We start from the raw sequence: 9,649 nt of genomic DNA, 5'->3' as shown, positions 1-9,649 counted from the left end.
TACCAGTATTCGTGACCGGCTGGGAATCCCAGGTCCCGTTGACTTTTAAGTCCGTGAGTAGGTTTCTTTCCTTTTCGGAGGTGCGTTCGCACTGCAGAAAGCCCATAGGAAAGGAGGAGGAGCTGTCAATGGGCATTCTAAGCTGAATGTGCCTGCTCTCGTCAGATCGCGGCCGCCAGCCAGCTTGAGGCCTGGCAAGTACCAGTATGGGTGACCGGCTGGATATCCCAGTTCCCGTTGACTTTTAAGGCCGTGAGTAGGTTTCTTTCCTTTTCGGAGGTGCGTTCGCACTGCAGAAAGCCCATAGGAAAGGAGGAGGAGCTGTCAACGGGCATTCTAAGCTGAATGTGACTGCTCTCGTCAGATCGCGGCCGCCAGCCAGCTTGAGGCCTGGCAAGTACCAGTATGGGTGACCGGCTGGGAATCCCAGGTCCCGTTGACTTTTAAGGCCGTGAGTAGGTTTCTTTCCTTTTCGGAGGTGCGTTCGCACTGCAGAAAGCCCATAGGAAAGGAGGAGGAGCTGTCAACGGGCATTCTAAGCTGAATGTGCCTGCTCTCGTCAGATCGCGGCCGCCAGCCAGCTTGAGGCCTGGCAAGTACCAGTATGGGTGACCGGCTGGGAATCCCAGGTCCCGTTGACTTTTAAGGCCGTGAGTAGGTTTCTTTCCTTTTCGGAGGTGCGTTCGCACTGCAGAAAGCCCATAGGAAAGGAGGAGGAGCTGTCAACGGGCATTCTAAGCTGAATGTGCCTGCTCTCGTCAGATCGCGGCCGCCAGCCAGCTTGAGGCCTGGCAAGTACCAGTATGGGTGACCGGCTGGGAATCCCAGGTCCCGTTGACTTTTAAGGCCGTGAGTAGGTTTCTTTCCGTTTCGGAGGTGCGTTCGCACTGCAGAAAGCCCATAGGAAAGGAGGAGGAGCTGTCAACGGGCATTCTAAGCTGAATGTGCCTGCTCTCGTCAGATCGCGGCCGCCAGCCAGCTTGAGGCCTGGCAAGTACCAGTATGGGTGACCGGATGGGAATCCCAGGTCCCGTTGACTTTTAAGGCCGTGAGTAGGTTTCTTTTCGTTTCGGAGGTGCGTTCGCACTGCAGAAAGCCCATAGGAAAGGAGGAGGAGCTGTCAACGGGCATTCTAAGCTGAATGTGCCTGCTCTCGTCAGATTGCGGCCGCCAGCCAGCTTGAGGCCTGGCAAATCCAGTATGGGTGACCGGCTGGGAATCCCAGGTCCCGTTGACTTTTAAGGCCGTGAGTAGGTTTCTTTCCTTTTCGGAGGTGCGTTCGCACTGCAGAAAGCCCATAGGAAAGGAGGAGGAGCTGTCAACGGGCTTTCTAAGCTGAATGTGCCTGCTCTCGTCAGATCGCGGCCGCCAGCCAGCTTGAGGCCTGGCAAGTACCAGTATTCGTGACCGGCTGGGAATCCCAGGTCCCGTTGACTTTTAAGTCCGTGAGTAGGTTTCTTTCCTTTTCGGAGGTGCGTTCGCACTGCAGAAAGCCCATAGGAAAGGAGGAGGAGCTGTCAACGGGCATTCTAAGCTGAATGTGACTGCTCTCGTCAGATCGCGGCCGCCAGCCAGCTTGAGGCCTGGCAAGTACCAGTATGGGTGACCGGCTGGGAATCCCAGGTCCCGTTGACTTTTAAGGCCGTGAGTAGGTTTCTTTCCTTTTCGGAGGTGCGTTCGCACTGCAGAAAGCCCATAGGAAAGGAGGAGGAACTGTCAACGGGCATTCTAAGCTGAATGTGCCTGCTCTCGTCAGATCGCGGCCGCCAGCCAGCTTGAGGCCTGGCAAGTACCAGTATGGGTGACCGGTTGGTAATCCCAGGTCCCGTTGACTTTTAAGGCCGTGAGTAGGTTTCTTTCCTTTTCGGAGGTGCGTTCGCACTGCAGAAAGCCCATAGGAAAGGAGGAGGAGCTGTCAACGGGCATTCTAAGCTGAATGTGCCTGCTCTCGTCAGATCGCGGCCGCCAGCCAGCTTGAGGCCTGGCAAGTACCAGTATGGGTGACCGGCTGGGAATCCCAGGTCCCGTTGACTTTTAAGGCCGTGAGTAGGTTTCTTTCCTTTTCGGAGGTGCGTTCGCACTGCAGAAAGCCCATAGGAAAGGAGGAGGAGCTGTCAACGGGCATTCTAAGCTGAATGTGCCTGCTCTCGTTAGATCGCGGCCGCCAGCCCGCTTGAGGCCTGGCAAGTACCAGTATGGGTGACCGGCTGGGAATCCCAGGTCCCGTTGACTTTTAAGGCCGTGAGTAGGTTTCTTTCCTTTTCGGAGGTGCGTTCGCACTGCAGAAAGCCCATAGGAAAGGAGGAGGAGCTGTCAACGGGCATTCTAAGCTGAATGTGCCTGCTCTCGTCGGATCGCGGCCGCCAGCCAGCTTGAGGCCTGGCAAGTACCAGTATGGGTGACCGGCTGGGAATCCCAGGTCCCGTTGACTTTTAAGGCCGTGAGTAGGTTTCTTTCCTTTTCGGAGGTGCGTTCGCACTGCAGAAAGCCCATAGGAAAGGAGGAGGAGCTGTCAACGGGCATTCTAAGCTGAATGTGCCTGCTCTCGTCAGATCGCGGCCGCCAGCCCGCTTGAGGCCTGGCAAGTACCAGTATGGGTGACCGGCTGGGAATCCCAGGTCCCGTTGACTTTTAAGGCCGTGAGTAGGTTTCTTTCCTTTTCGGAGGTGCGTTCGCACTGCAGAAAGCCCATAGGAAAGGAGGAGGAGCTGTCAACGGGCATTCTAAGCTGAATGTGCCTGCTCTCGTCAGATCGCGGCCGCCAGCCAGCTTGAGGCCTGGCAAGTACCAGTATGGGTGACCGGCTGGGAATCCCAGGTACCGTTGACTTTTAAGGCCGTGAGTAGGTTTCTTTCCTTTTCGGAGGTGCGTTCGCACTGCAGAAAGCCCATAGGAAAGGAGGAGGAGCTGTCAACGGGCATTCTAAGCTGAATGTGCCTGCTCTCGTCAGATCGCGGCCGCCAGCCCGCTTGAGGCCTGGCAAGTACCAGTATGGGTGACCGGCTGGGAATCCCAGGTCCCGTTGACTTTTAAGGCCGTGAGTAGGTTTCTTTCCTTTTCGGAGGTGCGTTCGCACTGCAGAAAGCCCATAGGAAAGGAGGAGGAGCTGTCAACGGGCATTCTAAGCTGAATGTGCCTGCTCTCGTCAGATCGCGGCCGCCAGCCAGCTTGAGGCCTGGCAAGTACCAGTATGGGTGACCGGCTGGGAATCCCAGGTCCCGTTGACTTTTAAGGCCGTGAGTAGGTTTCTTTCCTTTTCGGAGGTGCGTTCGCACTGCAGAAAGCCCATAGGAAAGGAGGAGGAGCTGTCAACGGGCATTCTAAGCTGAATGTGCCTGCTCTCGTCAGATCGCGGCCGCCAGCCAGCTTGAGGCCTGGCAAGTACCAGTGTGGGTGACCGGCTGGGAATCCCAGGTCCCGTTGACTTTTAAGGCCGTGAGTAGGTTTCTTTCCTTTTCGGAGGTGCGTTCGCACTGCAGAAAGCCCATAGGAAAGGAGGAGGAGCTGTCAACGGGCATTCTAAGCTGAATGTGCCTGCTCTCGTCAGATCGCGGCCGCCAGCCAGCTTGAGGCCTGGCAAGTACCAGTATGGGTGACCGGCTGGGAATCCCAGGTCCCGTTGACTTTTAAGGCCGTGAGTAGGTTTCTTTCCGTTTCGGAGGTGCGTTCGCACTGCAGAAAGCCCATAGGAAAGGAGGAGGAGCTGTCAACGGGCATTCTAAGCTGAATGTGCCTGCTCTCGTCAGATCGCGGCCGCCAGCCAGCTTGAGGCCTGGCAAGTACCAGTATGGGTGACCGGCTGGGAATCCCAGGTCCCGTTGACTTTTAAGGCCGTGAGTAGGTTTCTTTCCTTTTCGGAGGTGCGTTCGCACTGCAGAAAGCCCATAGGAAAGGAGGAGGAGCTGTCAACGGGCATTCTAAGCTGAATGTGCCTGCTCTCGTCAGATCGCGGCCGCCAGCCAGCTTGAGGCCTGGCAAGTACCAGTATGGGTGACCGGCTGGGAATCCCAGGTCCCGTTGACTTTTAAGGCCGTGAGTAGGTTTCTTTCCTTTTCGGAGGTGCGTTCGCACTGCAGAAAGCCCATAGGAAAGGAGGAGGAGCTGTCAACGGGCATTCTAAGCTGAATGTGCCTGCTCTCGTCAGATCGCGGCCGCCAGCCAGCTTGAGGCCTGGCAAGTACCAGTATGGGTGACCGGCTGGAAATCCCAGGTCCCGTTGACTTTTAAGGCCGTGAGTAGGTTTCTTTCCTTTTCGGAGGTGCGTTCGCACTGCAGAAAGCCCATAGGAAAGGAGGAGGAGCTGTCAACGGGCATTCTAAGCTGAATGTGCCTGCTCTCGTCAGATCGCGGCCGCCAGCCAGCTTGAGGCCTGGCAAGTACCAGTATGGGTGACCGGCTGGGAATCCCAGGTCCCGTTGACTTTTAAGGCCGTGAGTAGGTTTCTTTCCTTTTCGGAGGTGCGTTCGCACTGCAGAAAGCCCATAGGAAAGGAGGAGGAACTGTCAACGGGCATTCTAAGCTGAATGTGCCTGCTCTCGTCAGATCGCGGCCGCCAGCCAGCTTGAGGCCTGGCAAGTACCAGTATTCGTGACCGGCTGGGAATCCCAGGTCCCGTTGACTTTTAAGGCCGTGAGTAGGTTTCTTTCCTTTGTCGGAGGTGCGTTCGCACTGCAGAAAGCCCATAGGAAAGGAGGAGGAGCTGTCAACGGGCATTCTAAGCTGAATGTGCCTGCTCTCGTCGGATCGCGGCCGCCAGCCAGCTTGAGGCCTGGCAAGTACCAGTATGGGTGACCGGCTGGGAATCCCAGGTCCCGTTGACTTTTAAGGCCGTGAGTAGGTTTCTTTCCTTTTCGGAGGTGCGTTCGCACTGCAGAAAGCCCATAGGAAAGGAGGAGGAGCTGTCAACGGGCATTCTAAGCTGAATGTGCCTGCTCTCGTCAGATCGCGGCCGCCAGCCAGCTTGAGGCCTGGCAAGTACCAGTATGGGTGACCGGCTGGGAATCCCAGGTCCCGTTGACTTTTAAGGCCGTGAGTAGGTTTCTTTCCTTTTCGGAGGTGCGTTCGCACTGCAGAAAGCCCATAGGAAAGGAGGAGGAGCTGTCAATGGGCATTCTAAGCTGAATGTGCCTGCTCTCGTCAGATCGCGGCCGCCAGCCAGCTTGAGGCCTGGCAAGTACCAGTATGGGTGACCGGCTGGGAATCCCAGGTCCCGTTGACTTTTAAGGCCGTGAGTAGGTTTCTTTCCTTTTCGGAGGTGCGTTCGCACTGCAGAAAGCCCATAGGAAAGGAGGAGGAGCTGTCAACGGGCATTCTAAGCTGAATGTGCCTGCTCTCGTCAGATCGCGGCCGCCAGCCCGCTTGAGGCCTGGCAAGTACCAGTATGGGTGACCGGCTGGGAATCCCAGGTCCCGTTGACTTTTAAGGCCGTGAGTAGGTTTCTTTCCTTTTCGGAGGTGCGTTCGCACTGCAGAAAGCCCATAGGAAAGGAGGAGGAGCTGTCAACGGGCATTCTAAGCTGAATGTGCCTGCTCTCGTCAGATCGCGGCCGCCAGCCAGCTTGAGGCCTGGCAAGTACCAGTATGGGTGACCGGCTGGGAATCCCAGGTCCCGTTGACTTTTAAGGCCGTGAGTAGGTTTCTTTCCTTTTCGGAGGTGCGTTCGCACTGCAGAAAGCCCATAGGAAAGGAGGAGGAACTGTCAACGGGCATTCTAAGCTGAATGTGTCTGCTCTCGTCAGATCGTGGCCGCCAGCCAGCTTGAGGCCTGGCAAGTACCAGTATGGGTGACCGGTTGGTATTCCCAGGTCCCGTTGACTTTTAAGGCCGTGAGTAGGTTTCTTTCCTTTTCGGAGGTGCGTTCGCACTGCAGAAAGCCCATAGGAAAGGAGGAGGAGCTGTCAACGGGCATTCTAAGCTGAATGTGCCTGCTCTCGTCAGATCGCGGCCGCCAGCCAGCTTGAGGCCTGGCAAGTACCAGTATGGGTGACCGGCTGGGAATCCCAGGTCCCGTTGACTTTTAAGGCCGTGAGTAGGTTTCTTTCCTTTTCGGAGGTGCGTTCGCACTGCAGAAAGCCCATAGGAAAGGAGGAGGAGCTGTCAACGGGCATTCTAAGCTGAATGTGCCTGCTCTCGTTAGATCGCGGCCGCCAGCCCGCTTGAGGCCTGGCAAGTACCAGTATGGGTGACCGGCTGGGAATCCCAGGTCCCGTTGACTTTTAAGGCCGTGAGTAGGTTTCTTTCCTTTTCGGAGGTGCGTTCGCACTGCAGAAAGCCCATAGGAAAGGAGGAGGAGCTGTCAACGGGCATTCTAAGCTGAATGTGCCTGCTCTCGTCGGATCGCGGCCGCCAGCCAGCTTGAGGCCTGGCAAGTACCAGTATGGGTGACCGGCTGGGAATCCCAGGTCCCGTTGACTTTTAAGGCCGTGAGTAGGTTTCTTTCCTTTTCGGAGGTGCGTTCGCACTGCAGAAAGCCCATAGGAAAGGAGGAGGAGCTGTCAACGGGCATTCTAAGCTGAATGTGCCTGCTCTCGTCAGATCGCGGCCGCCAGCCAGCTTGAGGCCTGGCAAGTACCAGTATGGGTGACCGGCTGGGAATCCCAGGTCCCGTTGACTTTTAAGGCCGTGAGTAGGTTTCTTTCCTTTTCGGAGGTGCGTTCGCACTGCAGAAAGCCCATAGGAAAGGAGGAGGAGCTGTCAACGGGCATTCTAAGCTGAATGTGCCTGCTCTCGTCAGATCGCGGCCGCCAGCCAGCTTGAGGCCTGGCAAGTACCAGTATGGGTGACCGGCTGGGAATCCCAGGTCCCGTTGACTTTTAAGGCCGTGAGTAGGTTTCTTTCCTTTTCGGAGGTGCGTTCGCACTGCAGAAAGCCCATAGGAAAGGAGGAGGAGCTGTCAACGGGCATTCTAAGCTGAATGTGCCTGCTCTCGTCAGATCGCGGCCGCCAGCCAGCTTGAGGCCTGGCAAGTACCAGTATGGGTGACCGGCTGGGAATCCCAGGTCCCGTTGACTTTTAAGGCCGTGAGTAGGTTTCTTTCCTTTTCGGAGGTGCGTTCGCACTGCAGAAAGCCCATAGGAAAGGAGGAGGAGCTGTCAACGGGCATTCTAAGCTGAATGTGCCTGCTCTCGTCAGATCGCGGCCGCCAGCCAGCTTGAGGCCTGGCAAGTACCAGTATGGGTGACCGGCTGGGAATCCCAGGTCCCGTTGACTTTTAAGGCCGTGAGTAGGTTTCTTTCCTTTTCGGAGGTGCGTTCGCACTGCAGAAAGCCCATAGGAAAGGAGGAGGAGCTGTCAACGGGCATTCTAAGCTGAATGTGCCTGCTCTCGTCAGATCGCGGCCGCCAGCCAGCTTGAGGCCTGGCAAGTACCAGTATGGGTGACCGGCTGGGAATCCCAGGTCCCGTTGACTTTTAAGGCCGTGAGTAGGTTTCTTTCCTTTTCGGAGGTGCGTTCGCACTGCAGAAAGCCCATAGGAAAGGAGGAGGAGCTGTCAACGGGCATTCTAAGCTGAATGTGCCTGCTCTCGTCAGATCGCGGCCGCCAGCCAGCTTGAGGCCTGGCAAGTACCAGTATGGGTGACCGGCTGGGAATCCCAGGTCCCGTTGACTTTTAAGGCCGTGAGTAGGTTTCTTTCCGTTTCGGAGGTGCGTTCGCACTGCAGAAAGCCCATAGGAAAGGAGGAGGAGCTGTCAACGGGCATTCTAAGCTGAATGTGCCTGCTCTCGTCAGATCGCGGCCGCCAGCCAGCTTGAGGCCTGGCAAGTACCAGTATGGGTGACCGGATGGGAATCCCAGGTCCCGTTGACTTTTAAGGCCGTGAGTAGGTTTCTTTTCGTTTCGGAGGTGCGTTCGCACTGCAGAAAGCCCATAGGAAAGGAGGAGGAGCTGTCAACGGGCATTCTAAGCTGAATGTGCCTGCTCTCGTCAGATTGCGGCCGCCAGCCAGCTTGAGGCCTGGCAAGTACCAGTATGGGTGACCGGCTGGGAATCCCAGGTCCCGTTGACTTTTAAGGCCGTGAGTAGGTTTCTTTCCTTTTCGGAGGTGCGTTCGCACTGCAGAAAGCCCATAGGAAAGGAGGAGGAGCTGTCAACGGGCTTTCTAAGCTGAATGTGCCTGCTCTCGTCAGATCGCGGCCGCCAGCCAGCTTGAGGCCTGGCAAGTACCAGTATTCGTGACCGGCTGGGAATCCCAGGTCCCGTTGACTTTTAAGTCCGTGAGTAGGTTTCTTTCCTTTTCGGAGGTGCGTTCGCACTGCAGAAAGCCCATAGGAAAGGAGGAGGAGCTGTCAATGGGCATTCTAAGCTGAATGTGCCTGCTCTCGTCAGATCGCGGCCGCCAGCCAGCTTGAGGCCTGGCAAGTACCAGTATGGGTGACCGGCTGGGAATCCCAGTTCCCGTTGACTTTTAAGGCCGTGAGTAGGTTTCTTTCCTTTTCGGAGGTGCGTTCGCACTGCAGAAAGCCCATAGGAAAGGAGGAGGAGCTGTCAACGGGCATTCTAAGCTGAATGTGACTGCTCTCGTCAGATCGCGGCCGCCAGCCAGCTTGAGGCCTGGCAAGTACCAGTATGGGTGACCGGCTGGGAATCCCAGGTCCCGTTGACTTTTAAGGCCGTGAGTAGGTTCTTTCCTTTTCGGAGGTGCGTTCGCACTGCAGAAAGCCCATAGGAAAGGAGGAGGAACTGTCAACGGGCATTCTAAGCTGAATGTGCCTGCTCTCGTCAGATCGCGGCCGCCAGCCAGCTTGAGGCCTGGCAAGTACCAGTATGGGTGACCGGTTGGTAATCCCAGGTCCCGTTGACTTTTAAGGCCGTGAGTAGGTTTCTTTCCTTTTCGGAGGTGCGTTCGCACTGCAGAAAGCCCATAGGAAAGGAGGAGGAGCTGTCAACGGGCATTCTAAGCTGAATGTGCCTGCTCTCGTCAGATCGCGGCCGCCAGCCAGCTTGAGGCCTGGCAAGTACCAGTATGGGTGACCGGCTGGGAATCCCAGGTCCCGTTGACTTTTAAGGCCGTGAGTAGGTTTCTTTCCTTTTCGGAGGTGCGTTCGCACTGCAGAAAGCCCATAGGAAAGGAGGAGGAGCTGTCAACGGGCATTCTAAGCTGAATGTGCCTGCTCTCGTTAGATCGCGGCCGCCAGCCCGCTTGAGGCCTGGCAAGTACCAGTATGGGTGACCGGCTGGGAATCCCAGGTCCCGTTGACTTTTAAGGCCGTGAGTAGGTTTCTTTCCTTTTCGGAGGTGCGTTCGCACTGCAGAAAGCCCATAGGAAAGGAGGAGGAGCTGTCAACGGGCATTCTAAGCTGAATGTGCCTGCTCTCGTCGGATCGCGGCCGCCAGCCAGCTTGAGGCCTGGCAAGTACCAGTATGGGTGACCGGCTGGGAATCCCAGGTCCCGTTGACTTTTAAGGCCGTGAGTAGGTTTCTTTCCTTTTCGGAGGTGCGTTCGCACTGCAGAAAGCCCATAGGAAAGGAGGAGGAGCTGTCAACGGGCATTCTAAGCTGAATGTGCCTGCTCTCGTCAGATCGCGGCCGCCAGCCAGCTTGAGGCCTGGCAAGTACCAGTATGGGTGTCCGGCTGGGAATCCCAGGTCCCGTTGACTTTTAAGGCCGTGAGTAGGTTTCTTTCCTTTTCGGAGGTGCGTTCGCACTGCAGA

At 56.5% G+C, this 9,649-nt stretch overlaps 42 pseudogenes; all 42 read left to right on the top strand.

Moving 5' to 3' along the window:
- Positions 1 to 323: 323 nt before the first annotated feature.
- LOC136630485 (5S ribosomal RNA) lies at positions 324 to 442 on the top strand (annotated as a pseudogene).
- Positions 443 to 522: 80 nt separating this feature from the next.
- Positions 523 to 641, top strand: LOC136629279 (5S ribosomal RNA; annotated as a pseudogene).
- Positions 642 to 721: 80 nt separating this feature from the next.
- Positions 722 to 840, top strand: LOC136629278 (5S ribosomal RNA; annotated as a pseudogene).
- Positions 841 to 920: 80 nt separating this feature from the next.
- LOC136629786 (5S ribosomal RNA) lies at positions 921 to 1,039 on the top strand (annotated as a pseudogene).
- A 477-nt stretch (positions 1,040 to 1,516) lies between these two features.
- On the top strand, positions 1,517 to 1,635 carry LOC136630484 (5S ribosomal RNA; annotated as a pseudogene).
- An 80-nt stretch (positions 1,636 to 1,715) lies between these two features.
- On the top strand, positions 1,716 to 1,834 carry LOC136630780 (5S ribosomal RNA; annotated as a pseudogene).
- An 80-nt stretch (positions 1,835 to 1,914) lies between these two features.
- Positions 1,915 to 2,033, top strand: LOC136629276 (5S ribosomal RNA; annotated as a pseudogene).
- An 80-nt stretch (positions 2,034 to 2,113) lies between these two features.
- LOC136630604 (5S ribosomal RNA) lies at positions 2,114 to 2,232 on the top strand (annotated as a pseudogene).
- An 80-nt stretch (positions 2,233 to 2,312) lies between these two features.
- LOC136629932 (5S ribosomal RNA) lies at positions 2,313 to 2,431 on the top strand (annotated as a pseudogene).
- An 80-nt stretch (positions 2,432 to 2,511) lies between these two features.
- Positions 2,512 to 2,630, top strand: LOC136630402 (5S ribosomal RNA; annotated as a pseudogene).
- An 80-nt stretch (positions 2,631 to 2,710) lies between these two features.
- LOC136630092 (5S ribosomal RNA) lies at positions 2,711 to 2,829 on the top strand (annotated as a pseudogene).
- Positions 2,830 to 2,909: 80 nt separating this feature from the next.
- On the top strand, positions 2,910 to 3,028 carry LOC136630400 (5S ribosomal RNA; annotated as a pseudogene).
- Positions 3,029 to 3,108: 80 nt separating this feature from the next.
- On the top strand, positions 3,109 to 3,227 carry LOC136629275 (5S ribosomal RNA; annotated as a pseudogene).
- Positions 3,228 to 3,307: 80 nt separating this feature from the next.
- Positions 3,308 to 3,426, top strand: LOC136629780 (5S ribosomal RNA; annotated as a pseudogene).
- Positions 3,427 to 3,506: 80 nt separating this feature from the next.
- Positions 3,507 to 3,625, top strand: LOC136629274 (5S ribosomal RNA; annotated as a pseudogene).
- Positions 3,626 to 3,705: 80 nt separating this feature from the next.
- Positions 3,706 to 3,824, top strand: LOC136629273 (5S ribosomal RNA; annotated as a pseudogene).
- An 80-nt stretch (positions 3,825 to 3,904) lies between these two features.
- On the top strand, positions 3,905 to 4,023 carry LOC136629272 (5S ribosomal RNA; annotated as a pseudogene).
- An 80-nt stretch (positions 4,024 to 4,103) lies between these two features.
- On the top strand, positions 4,104 to 4,222 carry LOC136630449 (5S ribosomal RNA; annotated as a pseudogene).
- An 80-nt stretch (positions 4,223 to 4,302) lies between these two features.
- LOC136629271 (5S ribosomal RNA) lies at positions 4,303 to 4,421 on the top strand (annotated as a pseudogene).
- A 280-nt stretch (positions 4,422 to 4,701) lies between these two features.
- Positions 4,702 to 4,820, top strand: LOC136629931 (5S ribosomal RNA; annotated as a pseudogene).
- Positions 4,821 to 4,900: 80 nt separating this feature from the next.
- On the top strand, positions 4,901 to 5,019 carry LOC136629270 (5S ribosomal RNA; annotated as a pseudogene).
- An 80-nt stretch (positions 5,020 to 5,099) lies between these two features.
- On the top strand, positions 5,100 to 5,218 carry LOC136629864 (5S ribosomal RNA; annotated as a pseudogene).
- Positions 5,219 to 5,298: 80 nt separating this feature from the next.
- LOC136630399 (5S ribosomal RNA) lies at positions 5,299 to 5,417 on the top strand (annotated as a pseudogene).
- Positions 5,418 to 5,497: 80 nt separating this feature from the next.
- LOC136629269 (5S ribosomal RNA) lies at positions 5,498 to 5,616 on the top strand (annotated as a pseudogene).
- Positions 5,617 to 5,895: 279 nt separating this feature from the next.
- LOC136629267 (5S ribosomal RNA) lies at positions 5,896 to 6,014 on the top strand (annotated as a pseudogene).
- An 80-nt stretch (positions 6,015 to 6,094) lies between these two features.
- On the top strand, positions 6,095 to 6,213 carry LOC136630603 (5S ribosomal RNA; annotated as a pseudogene).
- Positions 6,214 to 6,293: 80 nt separating this feature from the next.
- Positions 6,294 to 6,412, top strand: LOC136629930 (5S ribosomal RNA; annotated as a pseudogene).
- Positions 6,413 to 6,492: 80 nt separating this feature from the next.
- LOC136629266 (5S ribosomal RNA) lies at positions 6,493 to 6,611 on the top strand (annotated as a pseudogene).
- Positions 6,612 to 6,691: 80 nt separating this feature from the next.
- On the top strand, positions 6,692 to 6,810 carry LOC136629264 (5S ribosomal RNA; annotated as a pseudogene).
- An 80-nt stretch (positions 6,811 to 6,890) lies between these two features.
- Positions 6,891 to 7,009, top strand: LOC136629263 (5S ribosomal RNA; annotated as a pseudogene).
- An 80-nt stretch (positions 7,010 to 7,089) lies between these two features.
- Positions 7,090 to 7,208, top strand: LOC136629262 (5S ribosomal RNA; annotated as a pseudogene).
- An 80-nt stretch (positions 7,209 to 7,288) lies between these two features.
- Positions 7,289 to 7,407, top strand: LOC136629261 (5S ribosomal RNA; annotated as a pseudogene).
- Positions 7,408 to 7,487: 80 nt separating this feature from the next.
- Positions 7,488 to 7,606, top strand: LOC136629260 (5S ribosomal RNA; annotated as a pseudogene).
- Positions 7,607 to 7,686: 80 nt separating this feature from the next.
- Positions 7,687 to 7,805, top strand: LOC136629785 (5S ribosomal RNA; annotated as a pseudogene).
- Positions 7,806 to 7,885: 80 nt separating this feature from the next.
- LOC136630252 (5S ribosomal RNA) lies at positions 7,886 to 8,004 on the top strand (annotated as a pseudogene).
- Positions 8,005 to 8,283: 279 nt separating this feature from the next.
- Positions 8,284 to 8,402, top strand: LOC136630866 (5S ribosomal RNA; annotated as a pseudogene).
- An 80-nt stretch (positions 8,403 to 8,482) lies between these two features.
- Positions 8,483 to 8,601, top strand: LOC136630483 (5S ribosomal RNA; annotated as a pseudogene).
- A 79-nt stretch (positions 8,602 to 8,680) lies between these two features.
- LOC136630779 (5S ribosomal RNA) lies at positions 8,681 to 8,799 on the top strand (annotated as a pseudogene).
- Positions 8,800 to 8,879: 80 nt separating this feature from the next.
- On the top strand, positions 8,880 to 8,998 carry LOC136629259 (5S ribosomal RNA; annotated as a pseudogene).
- Positions 8,999 to 9,078: 80 nt separating this feature from the next.
- LOC136630602 (5S ribosomal RNA) lies at positions 9,079 to 9,197 on the top strand (annotated as a pseudogene).
- Positions 9,198 to 9,277: 80 nt separating this feature from the next.
- Positions 9,278 to 9,396, top strand: LOC136629929 (5S ribosomal RNA; annotated as a pseudogene).
- An 80-nt stretch (positions 9,397 to 9,476) lies between these two features.
- LOC136629989 (5S ribosomal RNA) lies at positions 9,477 to 9,595 on the top strand (annotated as a pseudogene).
- The last annotated feature ends 54 nt before the right edge of the window (positions 9,596 to 9,649 follow it).

Source organism: Eleutherodactylus coqui, chromosome 5 (assembly GCF_035609145.1).
Source record: "Eleutherodactylus coqui strain aEleCoq1 chromosome 5, aEleCoq1.hap1, whole genome shotgun sequence".
In the NCBI taxonomy this organism is placed as follows: domain Eukaryota; kingdom Metazoa; phylum Chordata; class Amphibia; order Anura; family Eleutherodactylidae; genus Eleutherodactylus; species Eleutherodactylus coqui.
This window is presented reverse-complemented; position numbering and strand designations above follow the sequence as displayed.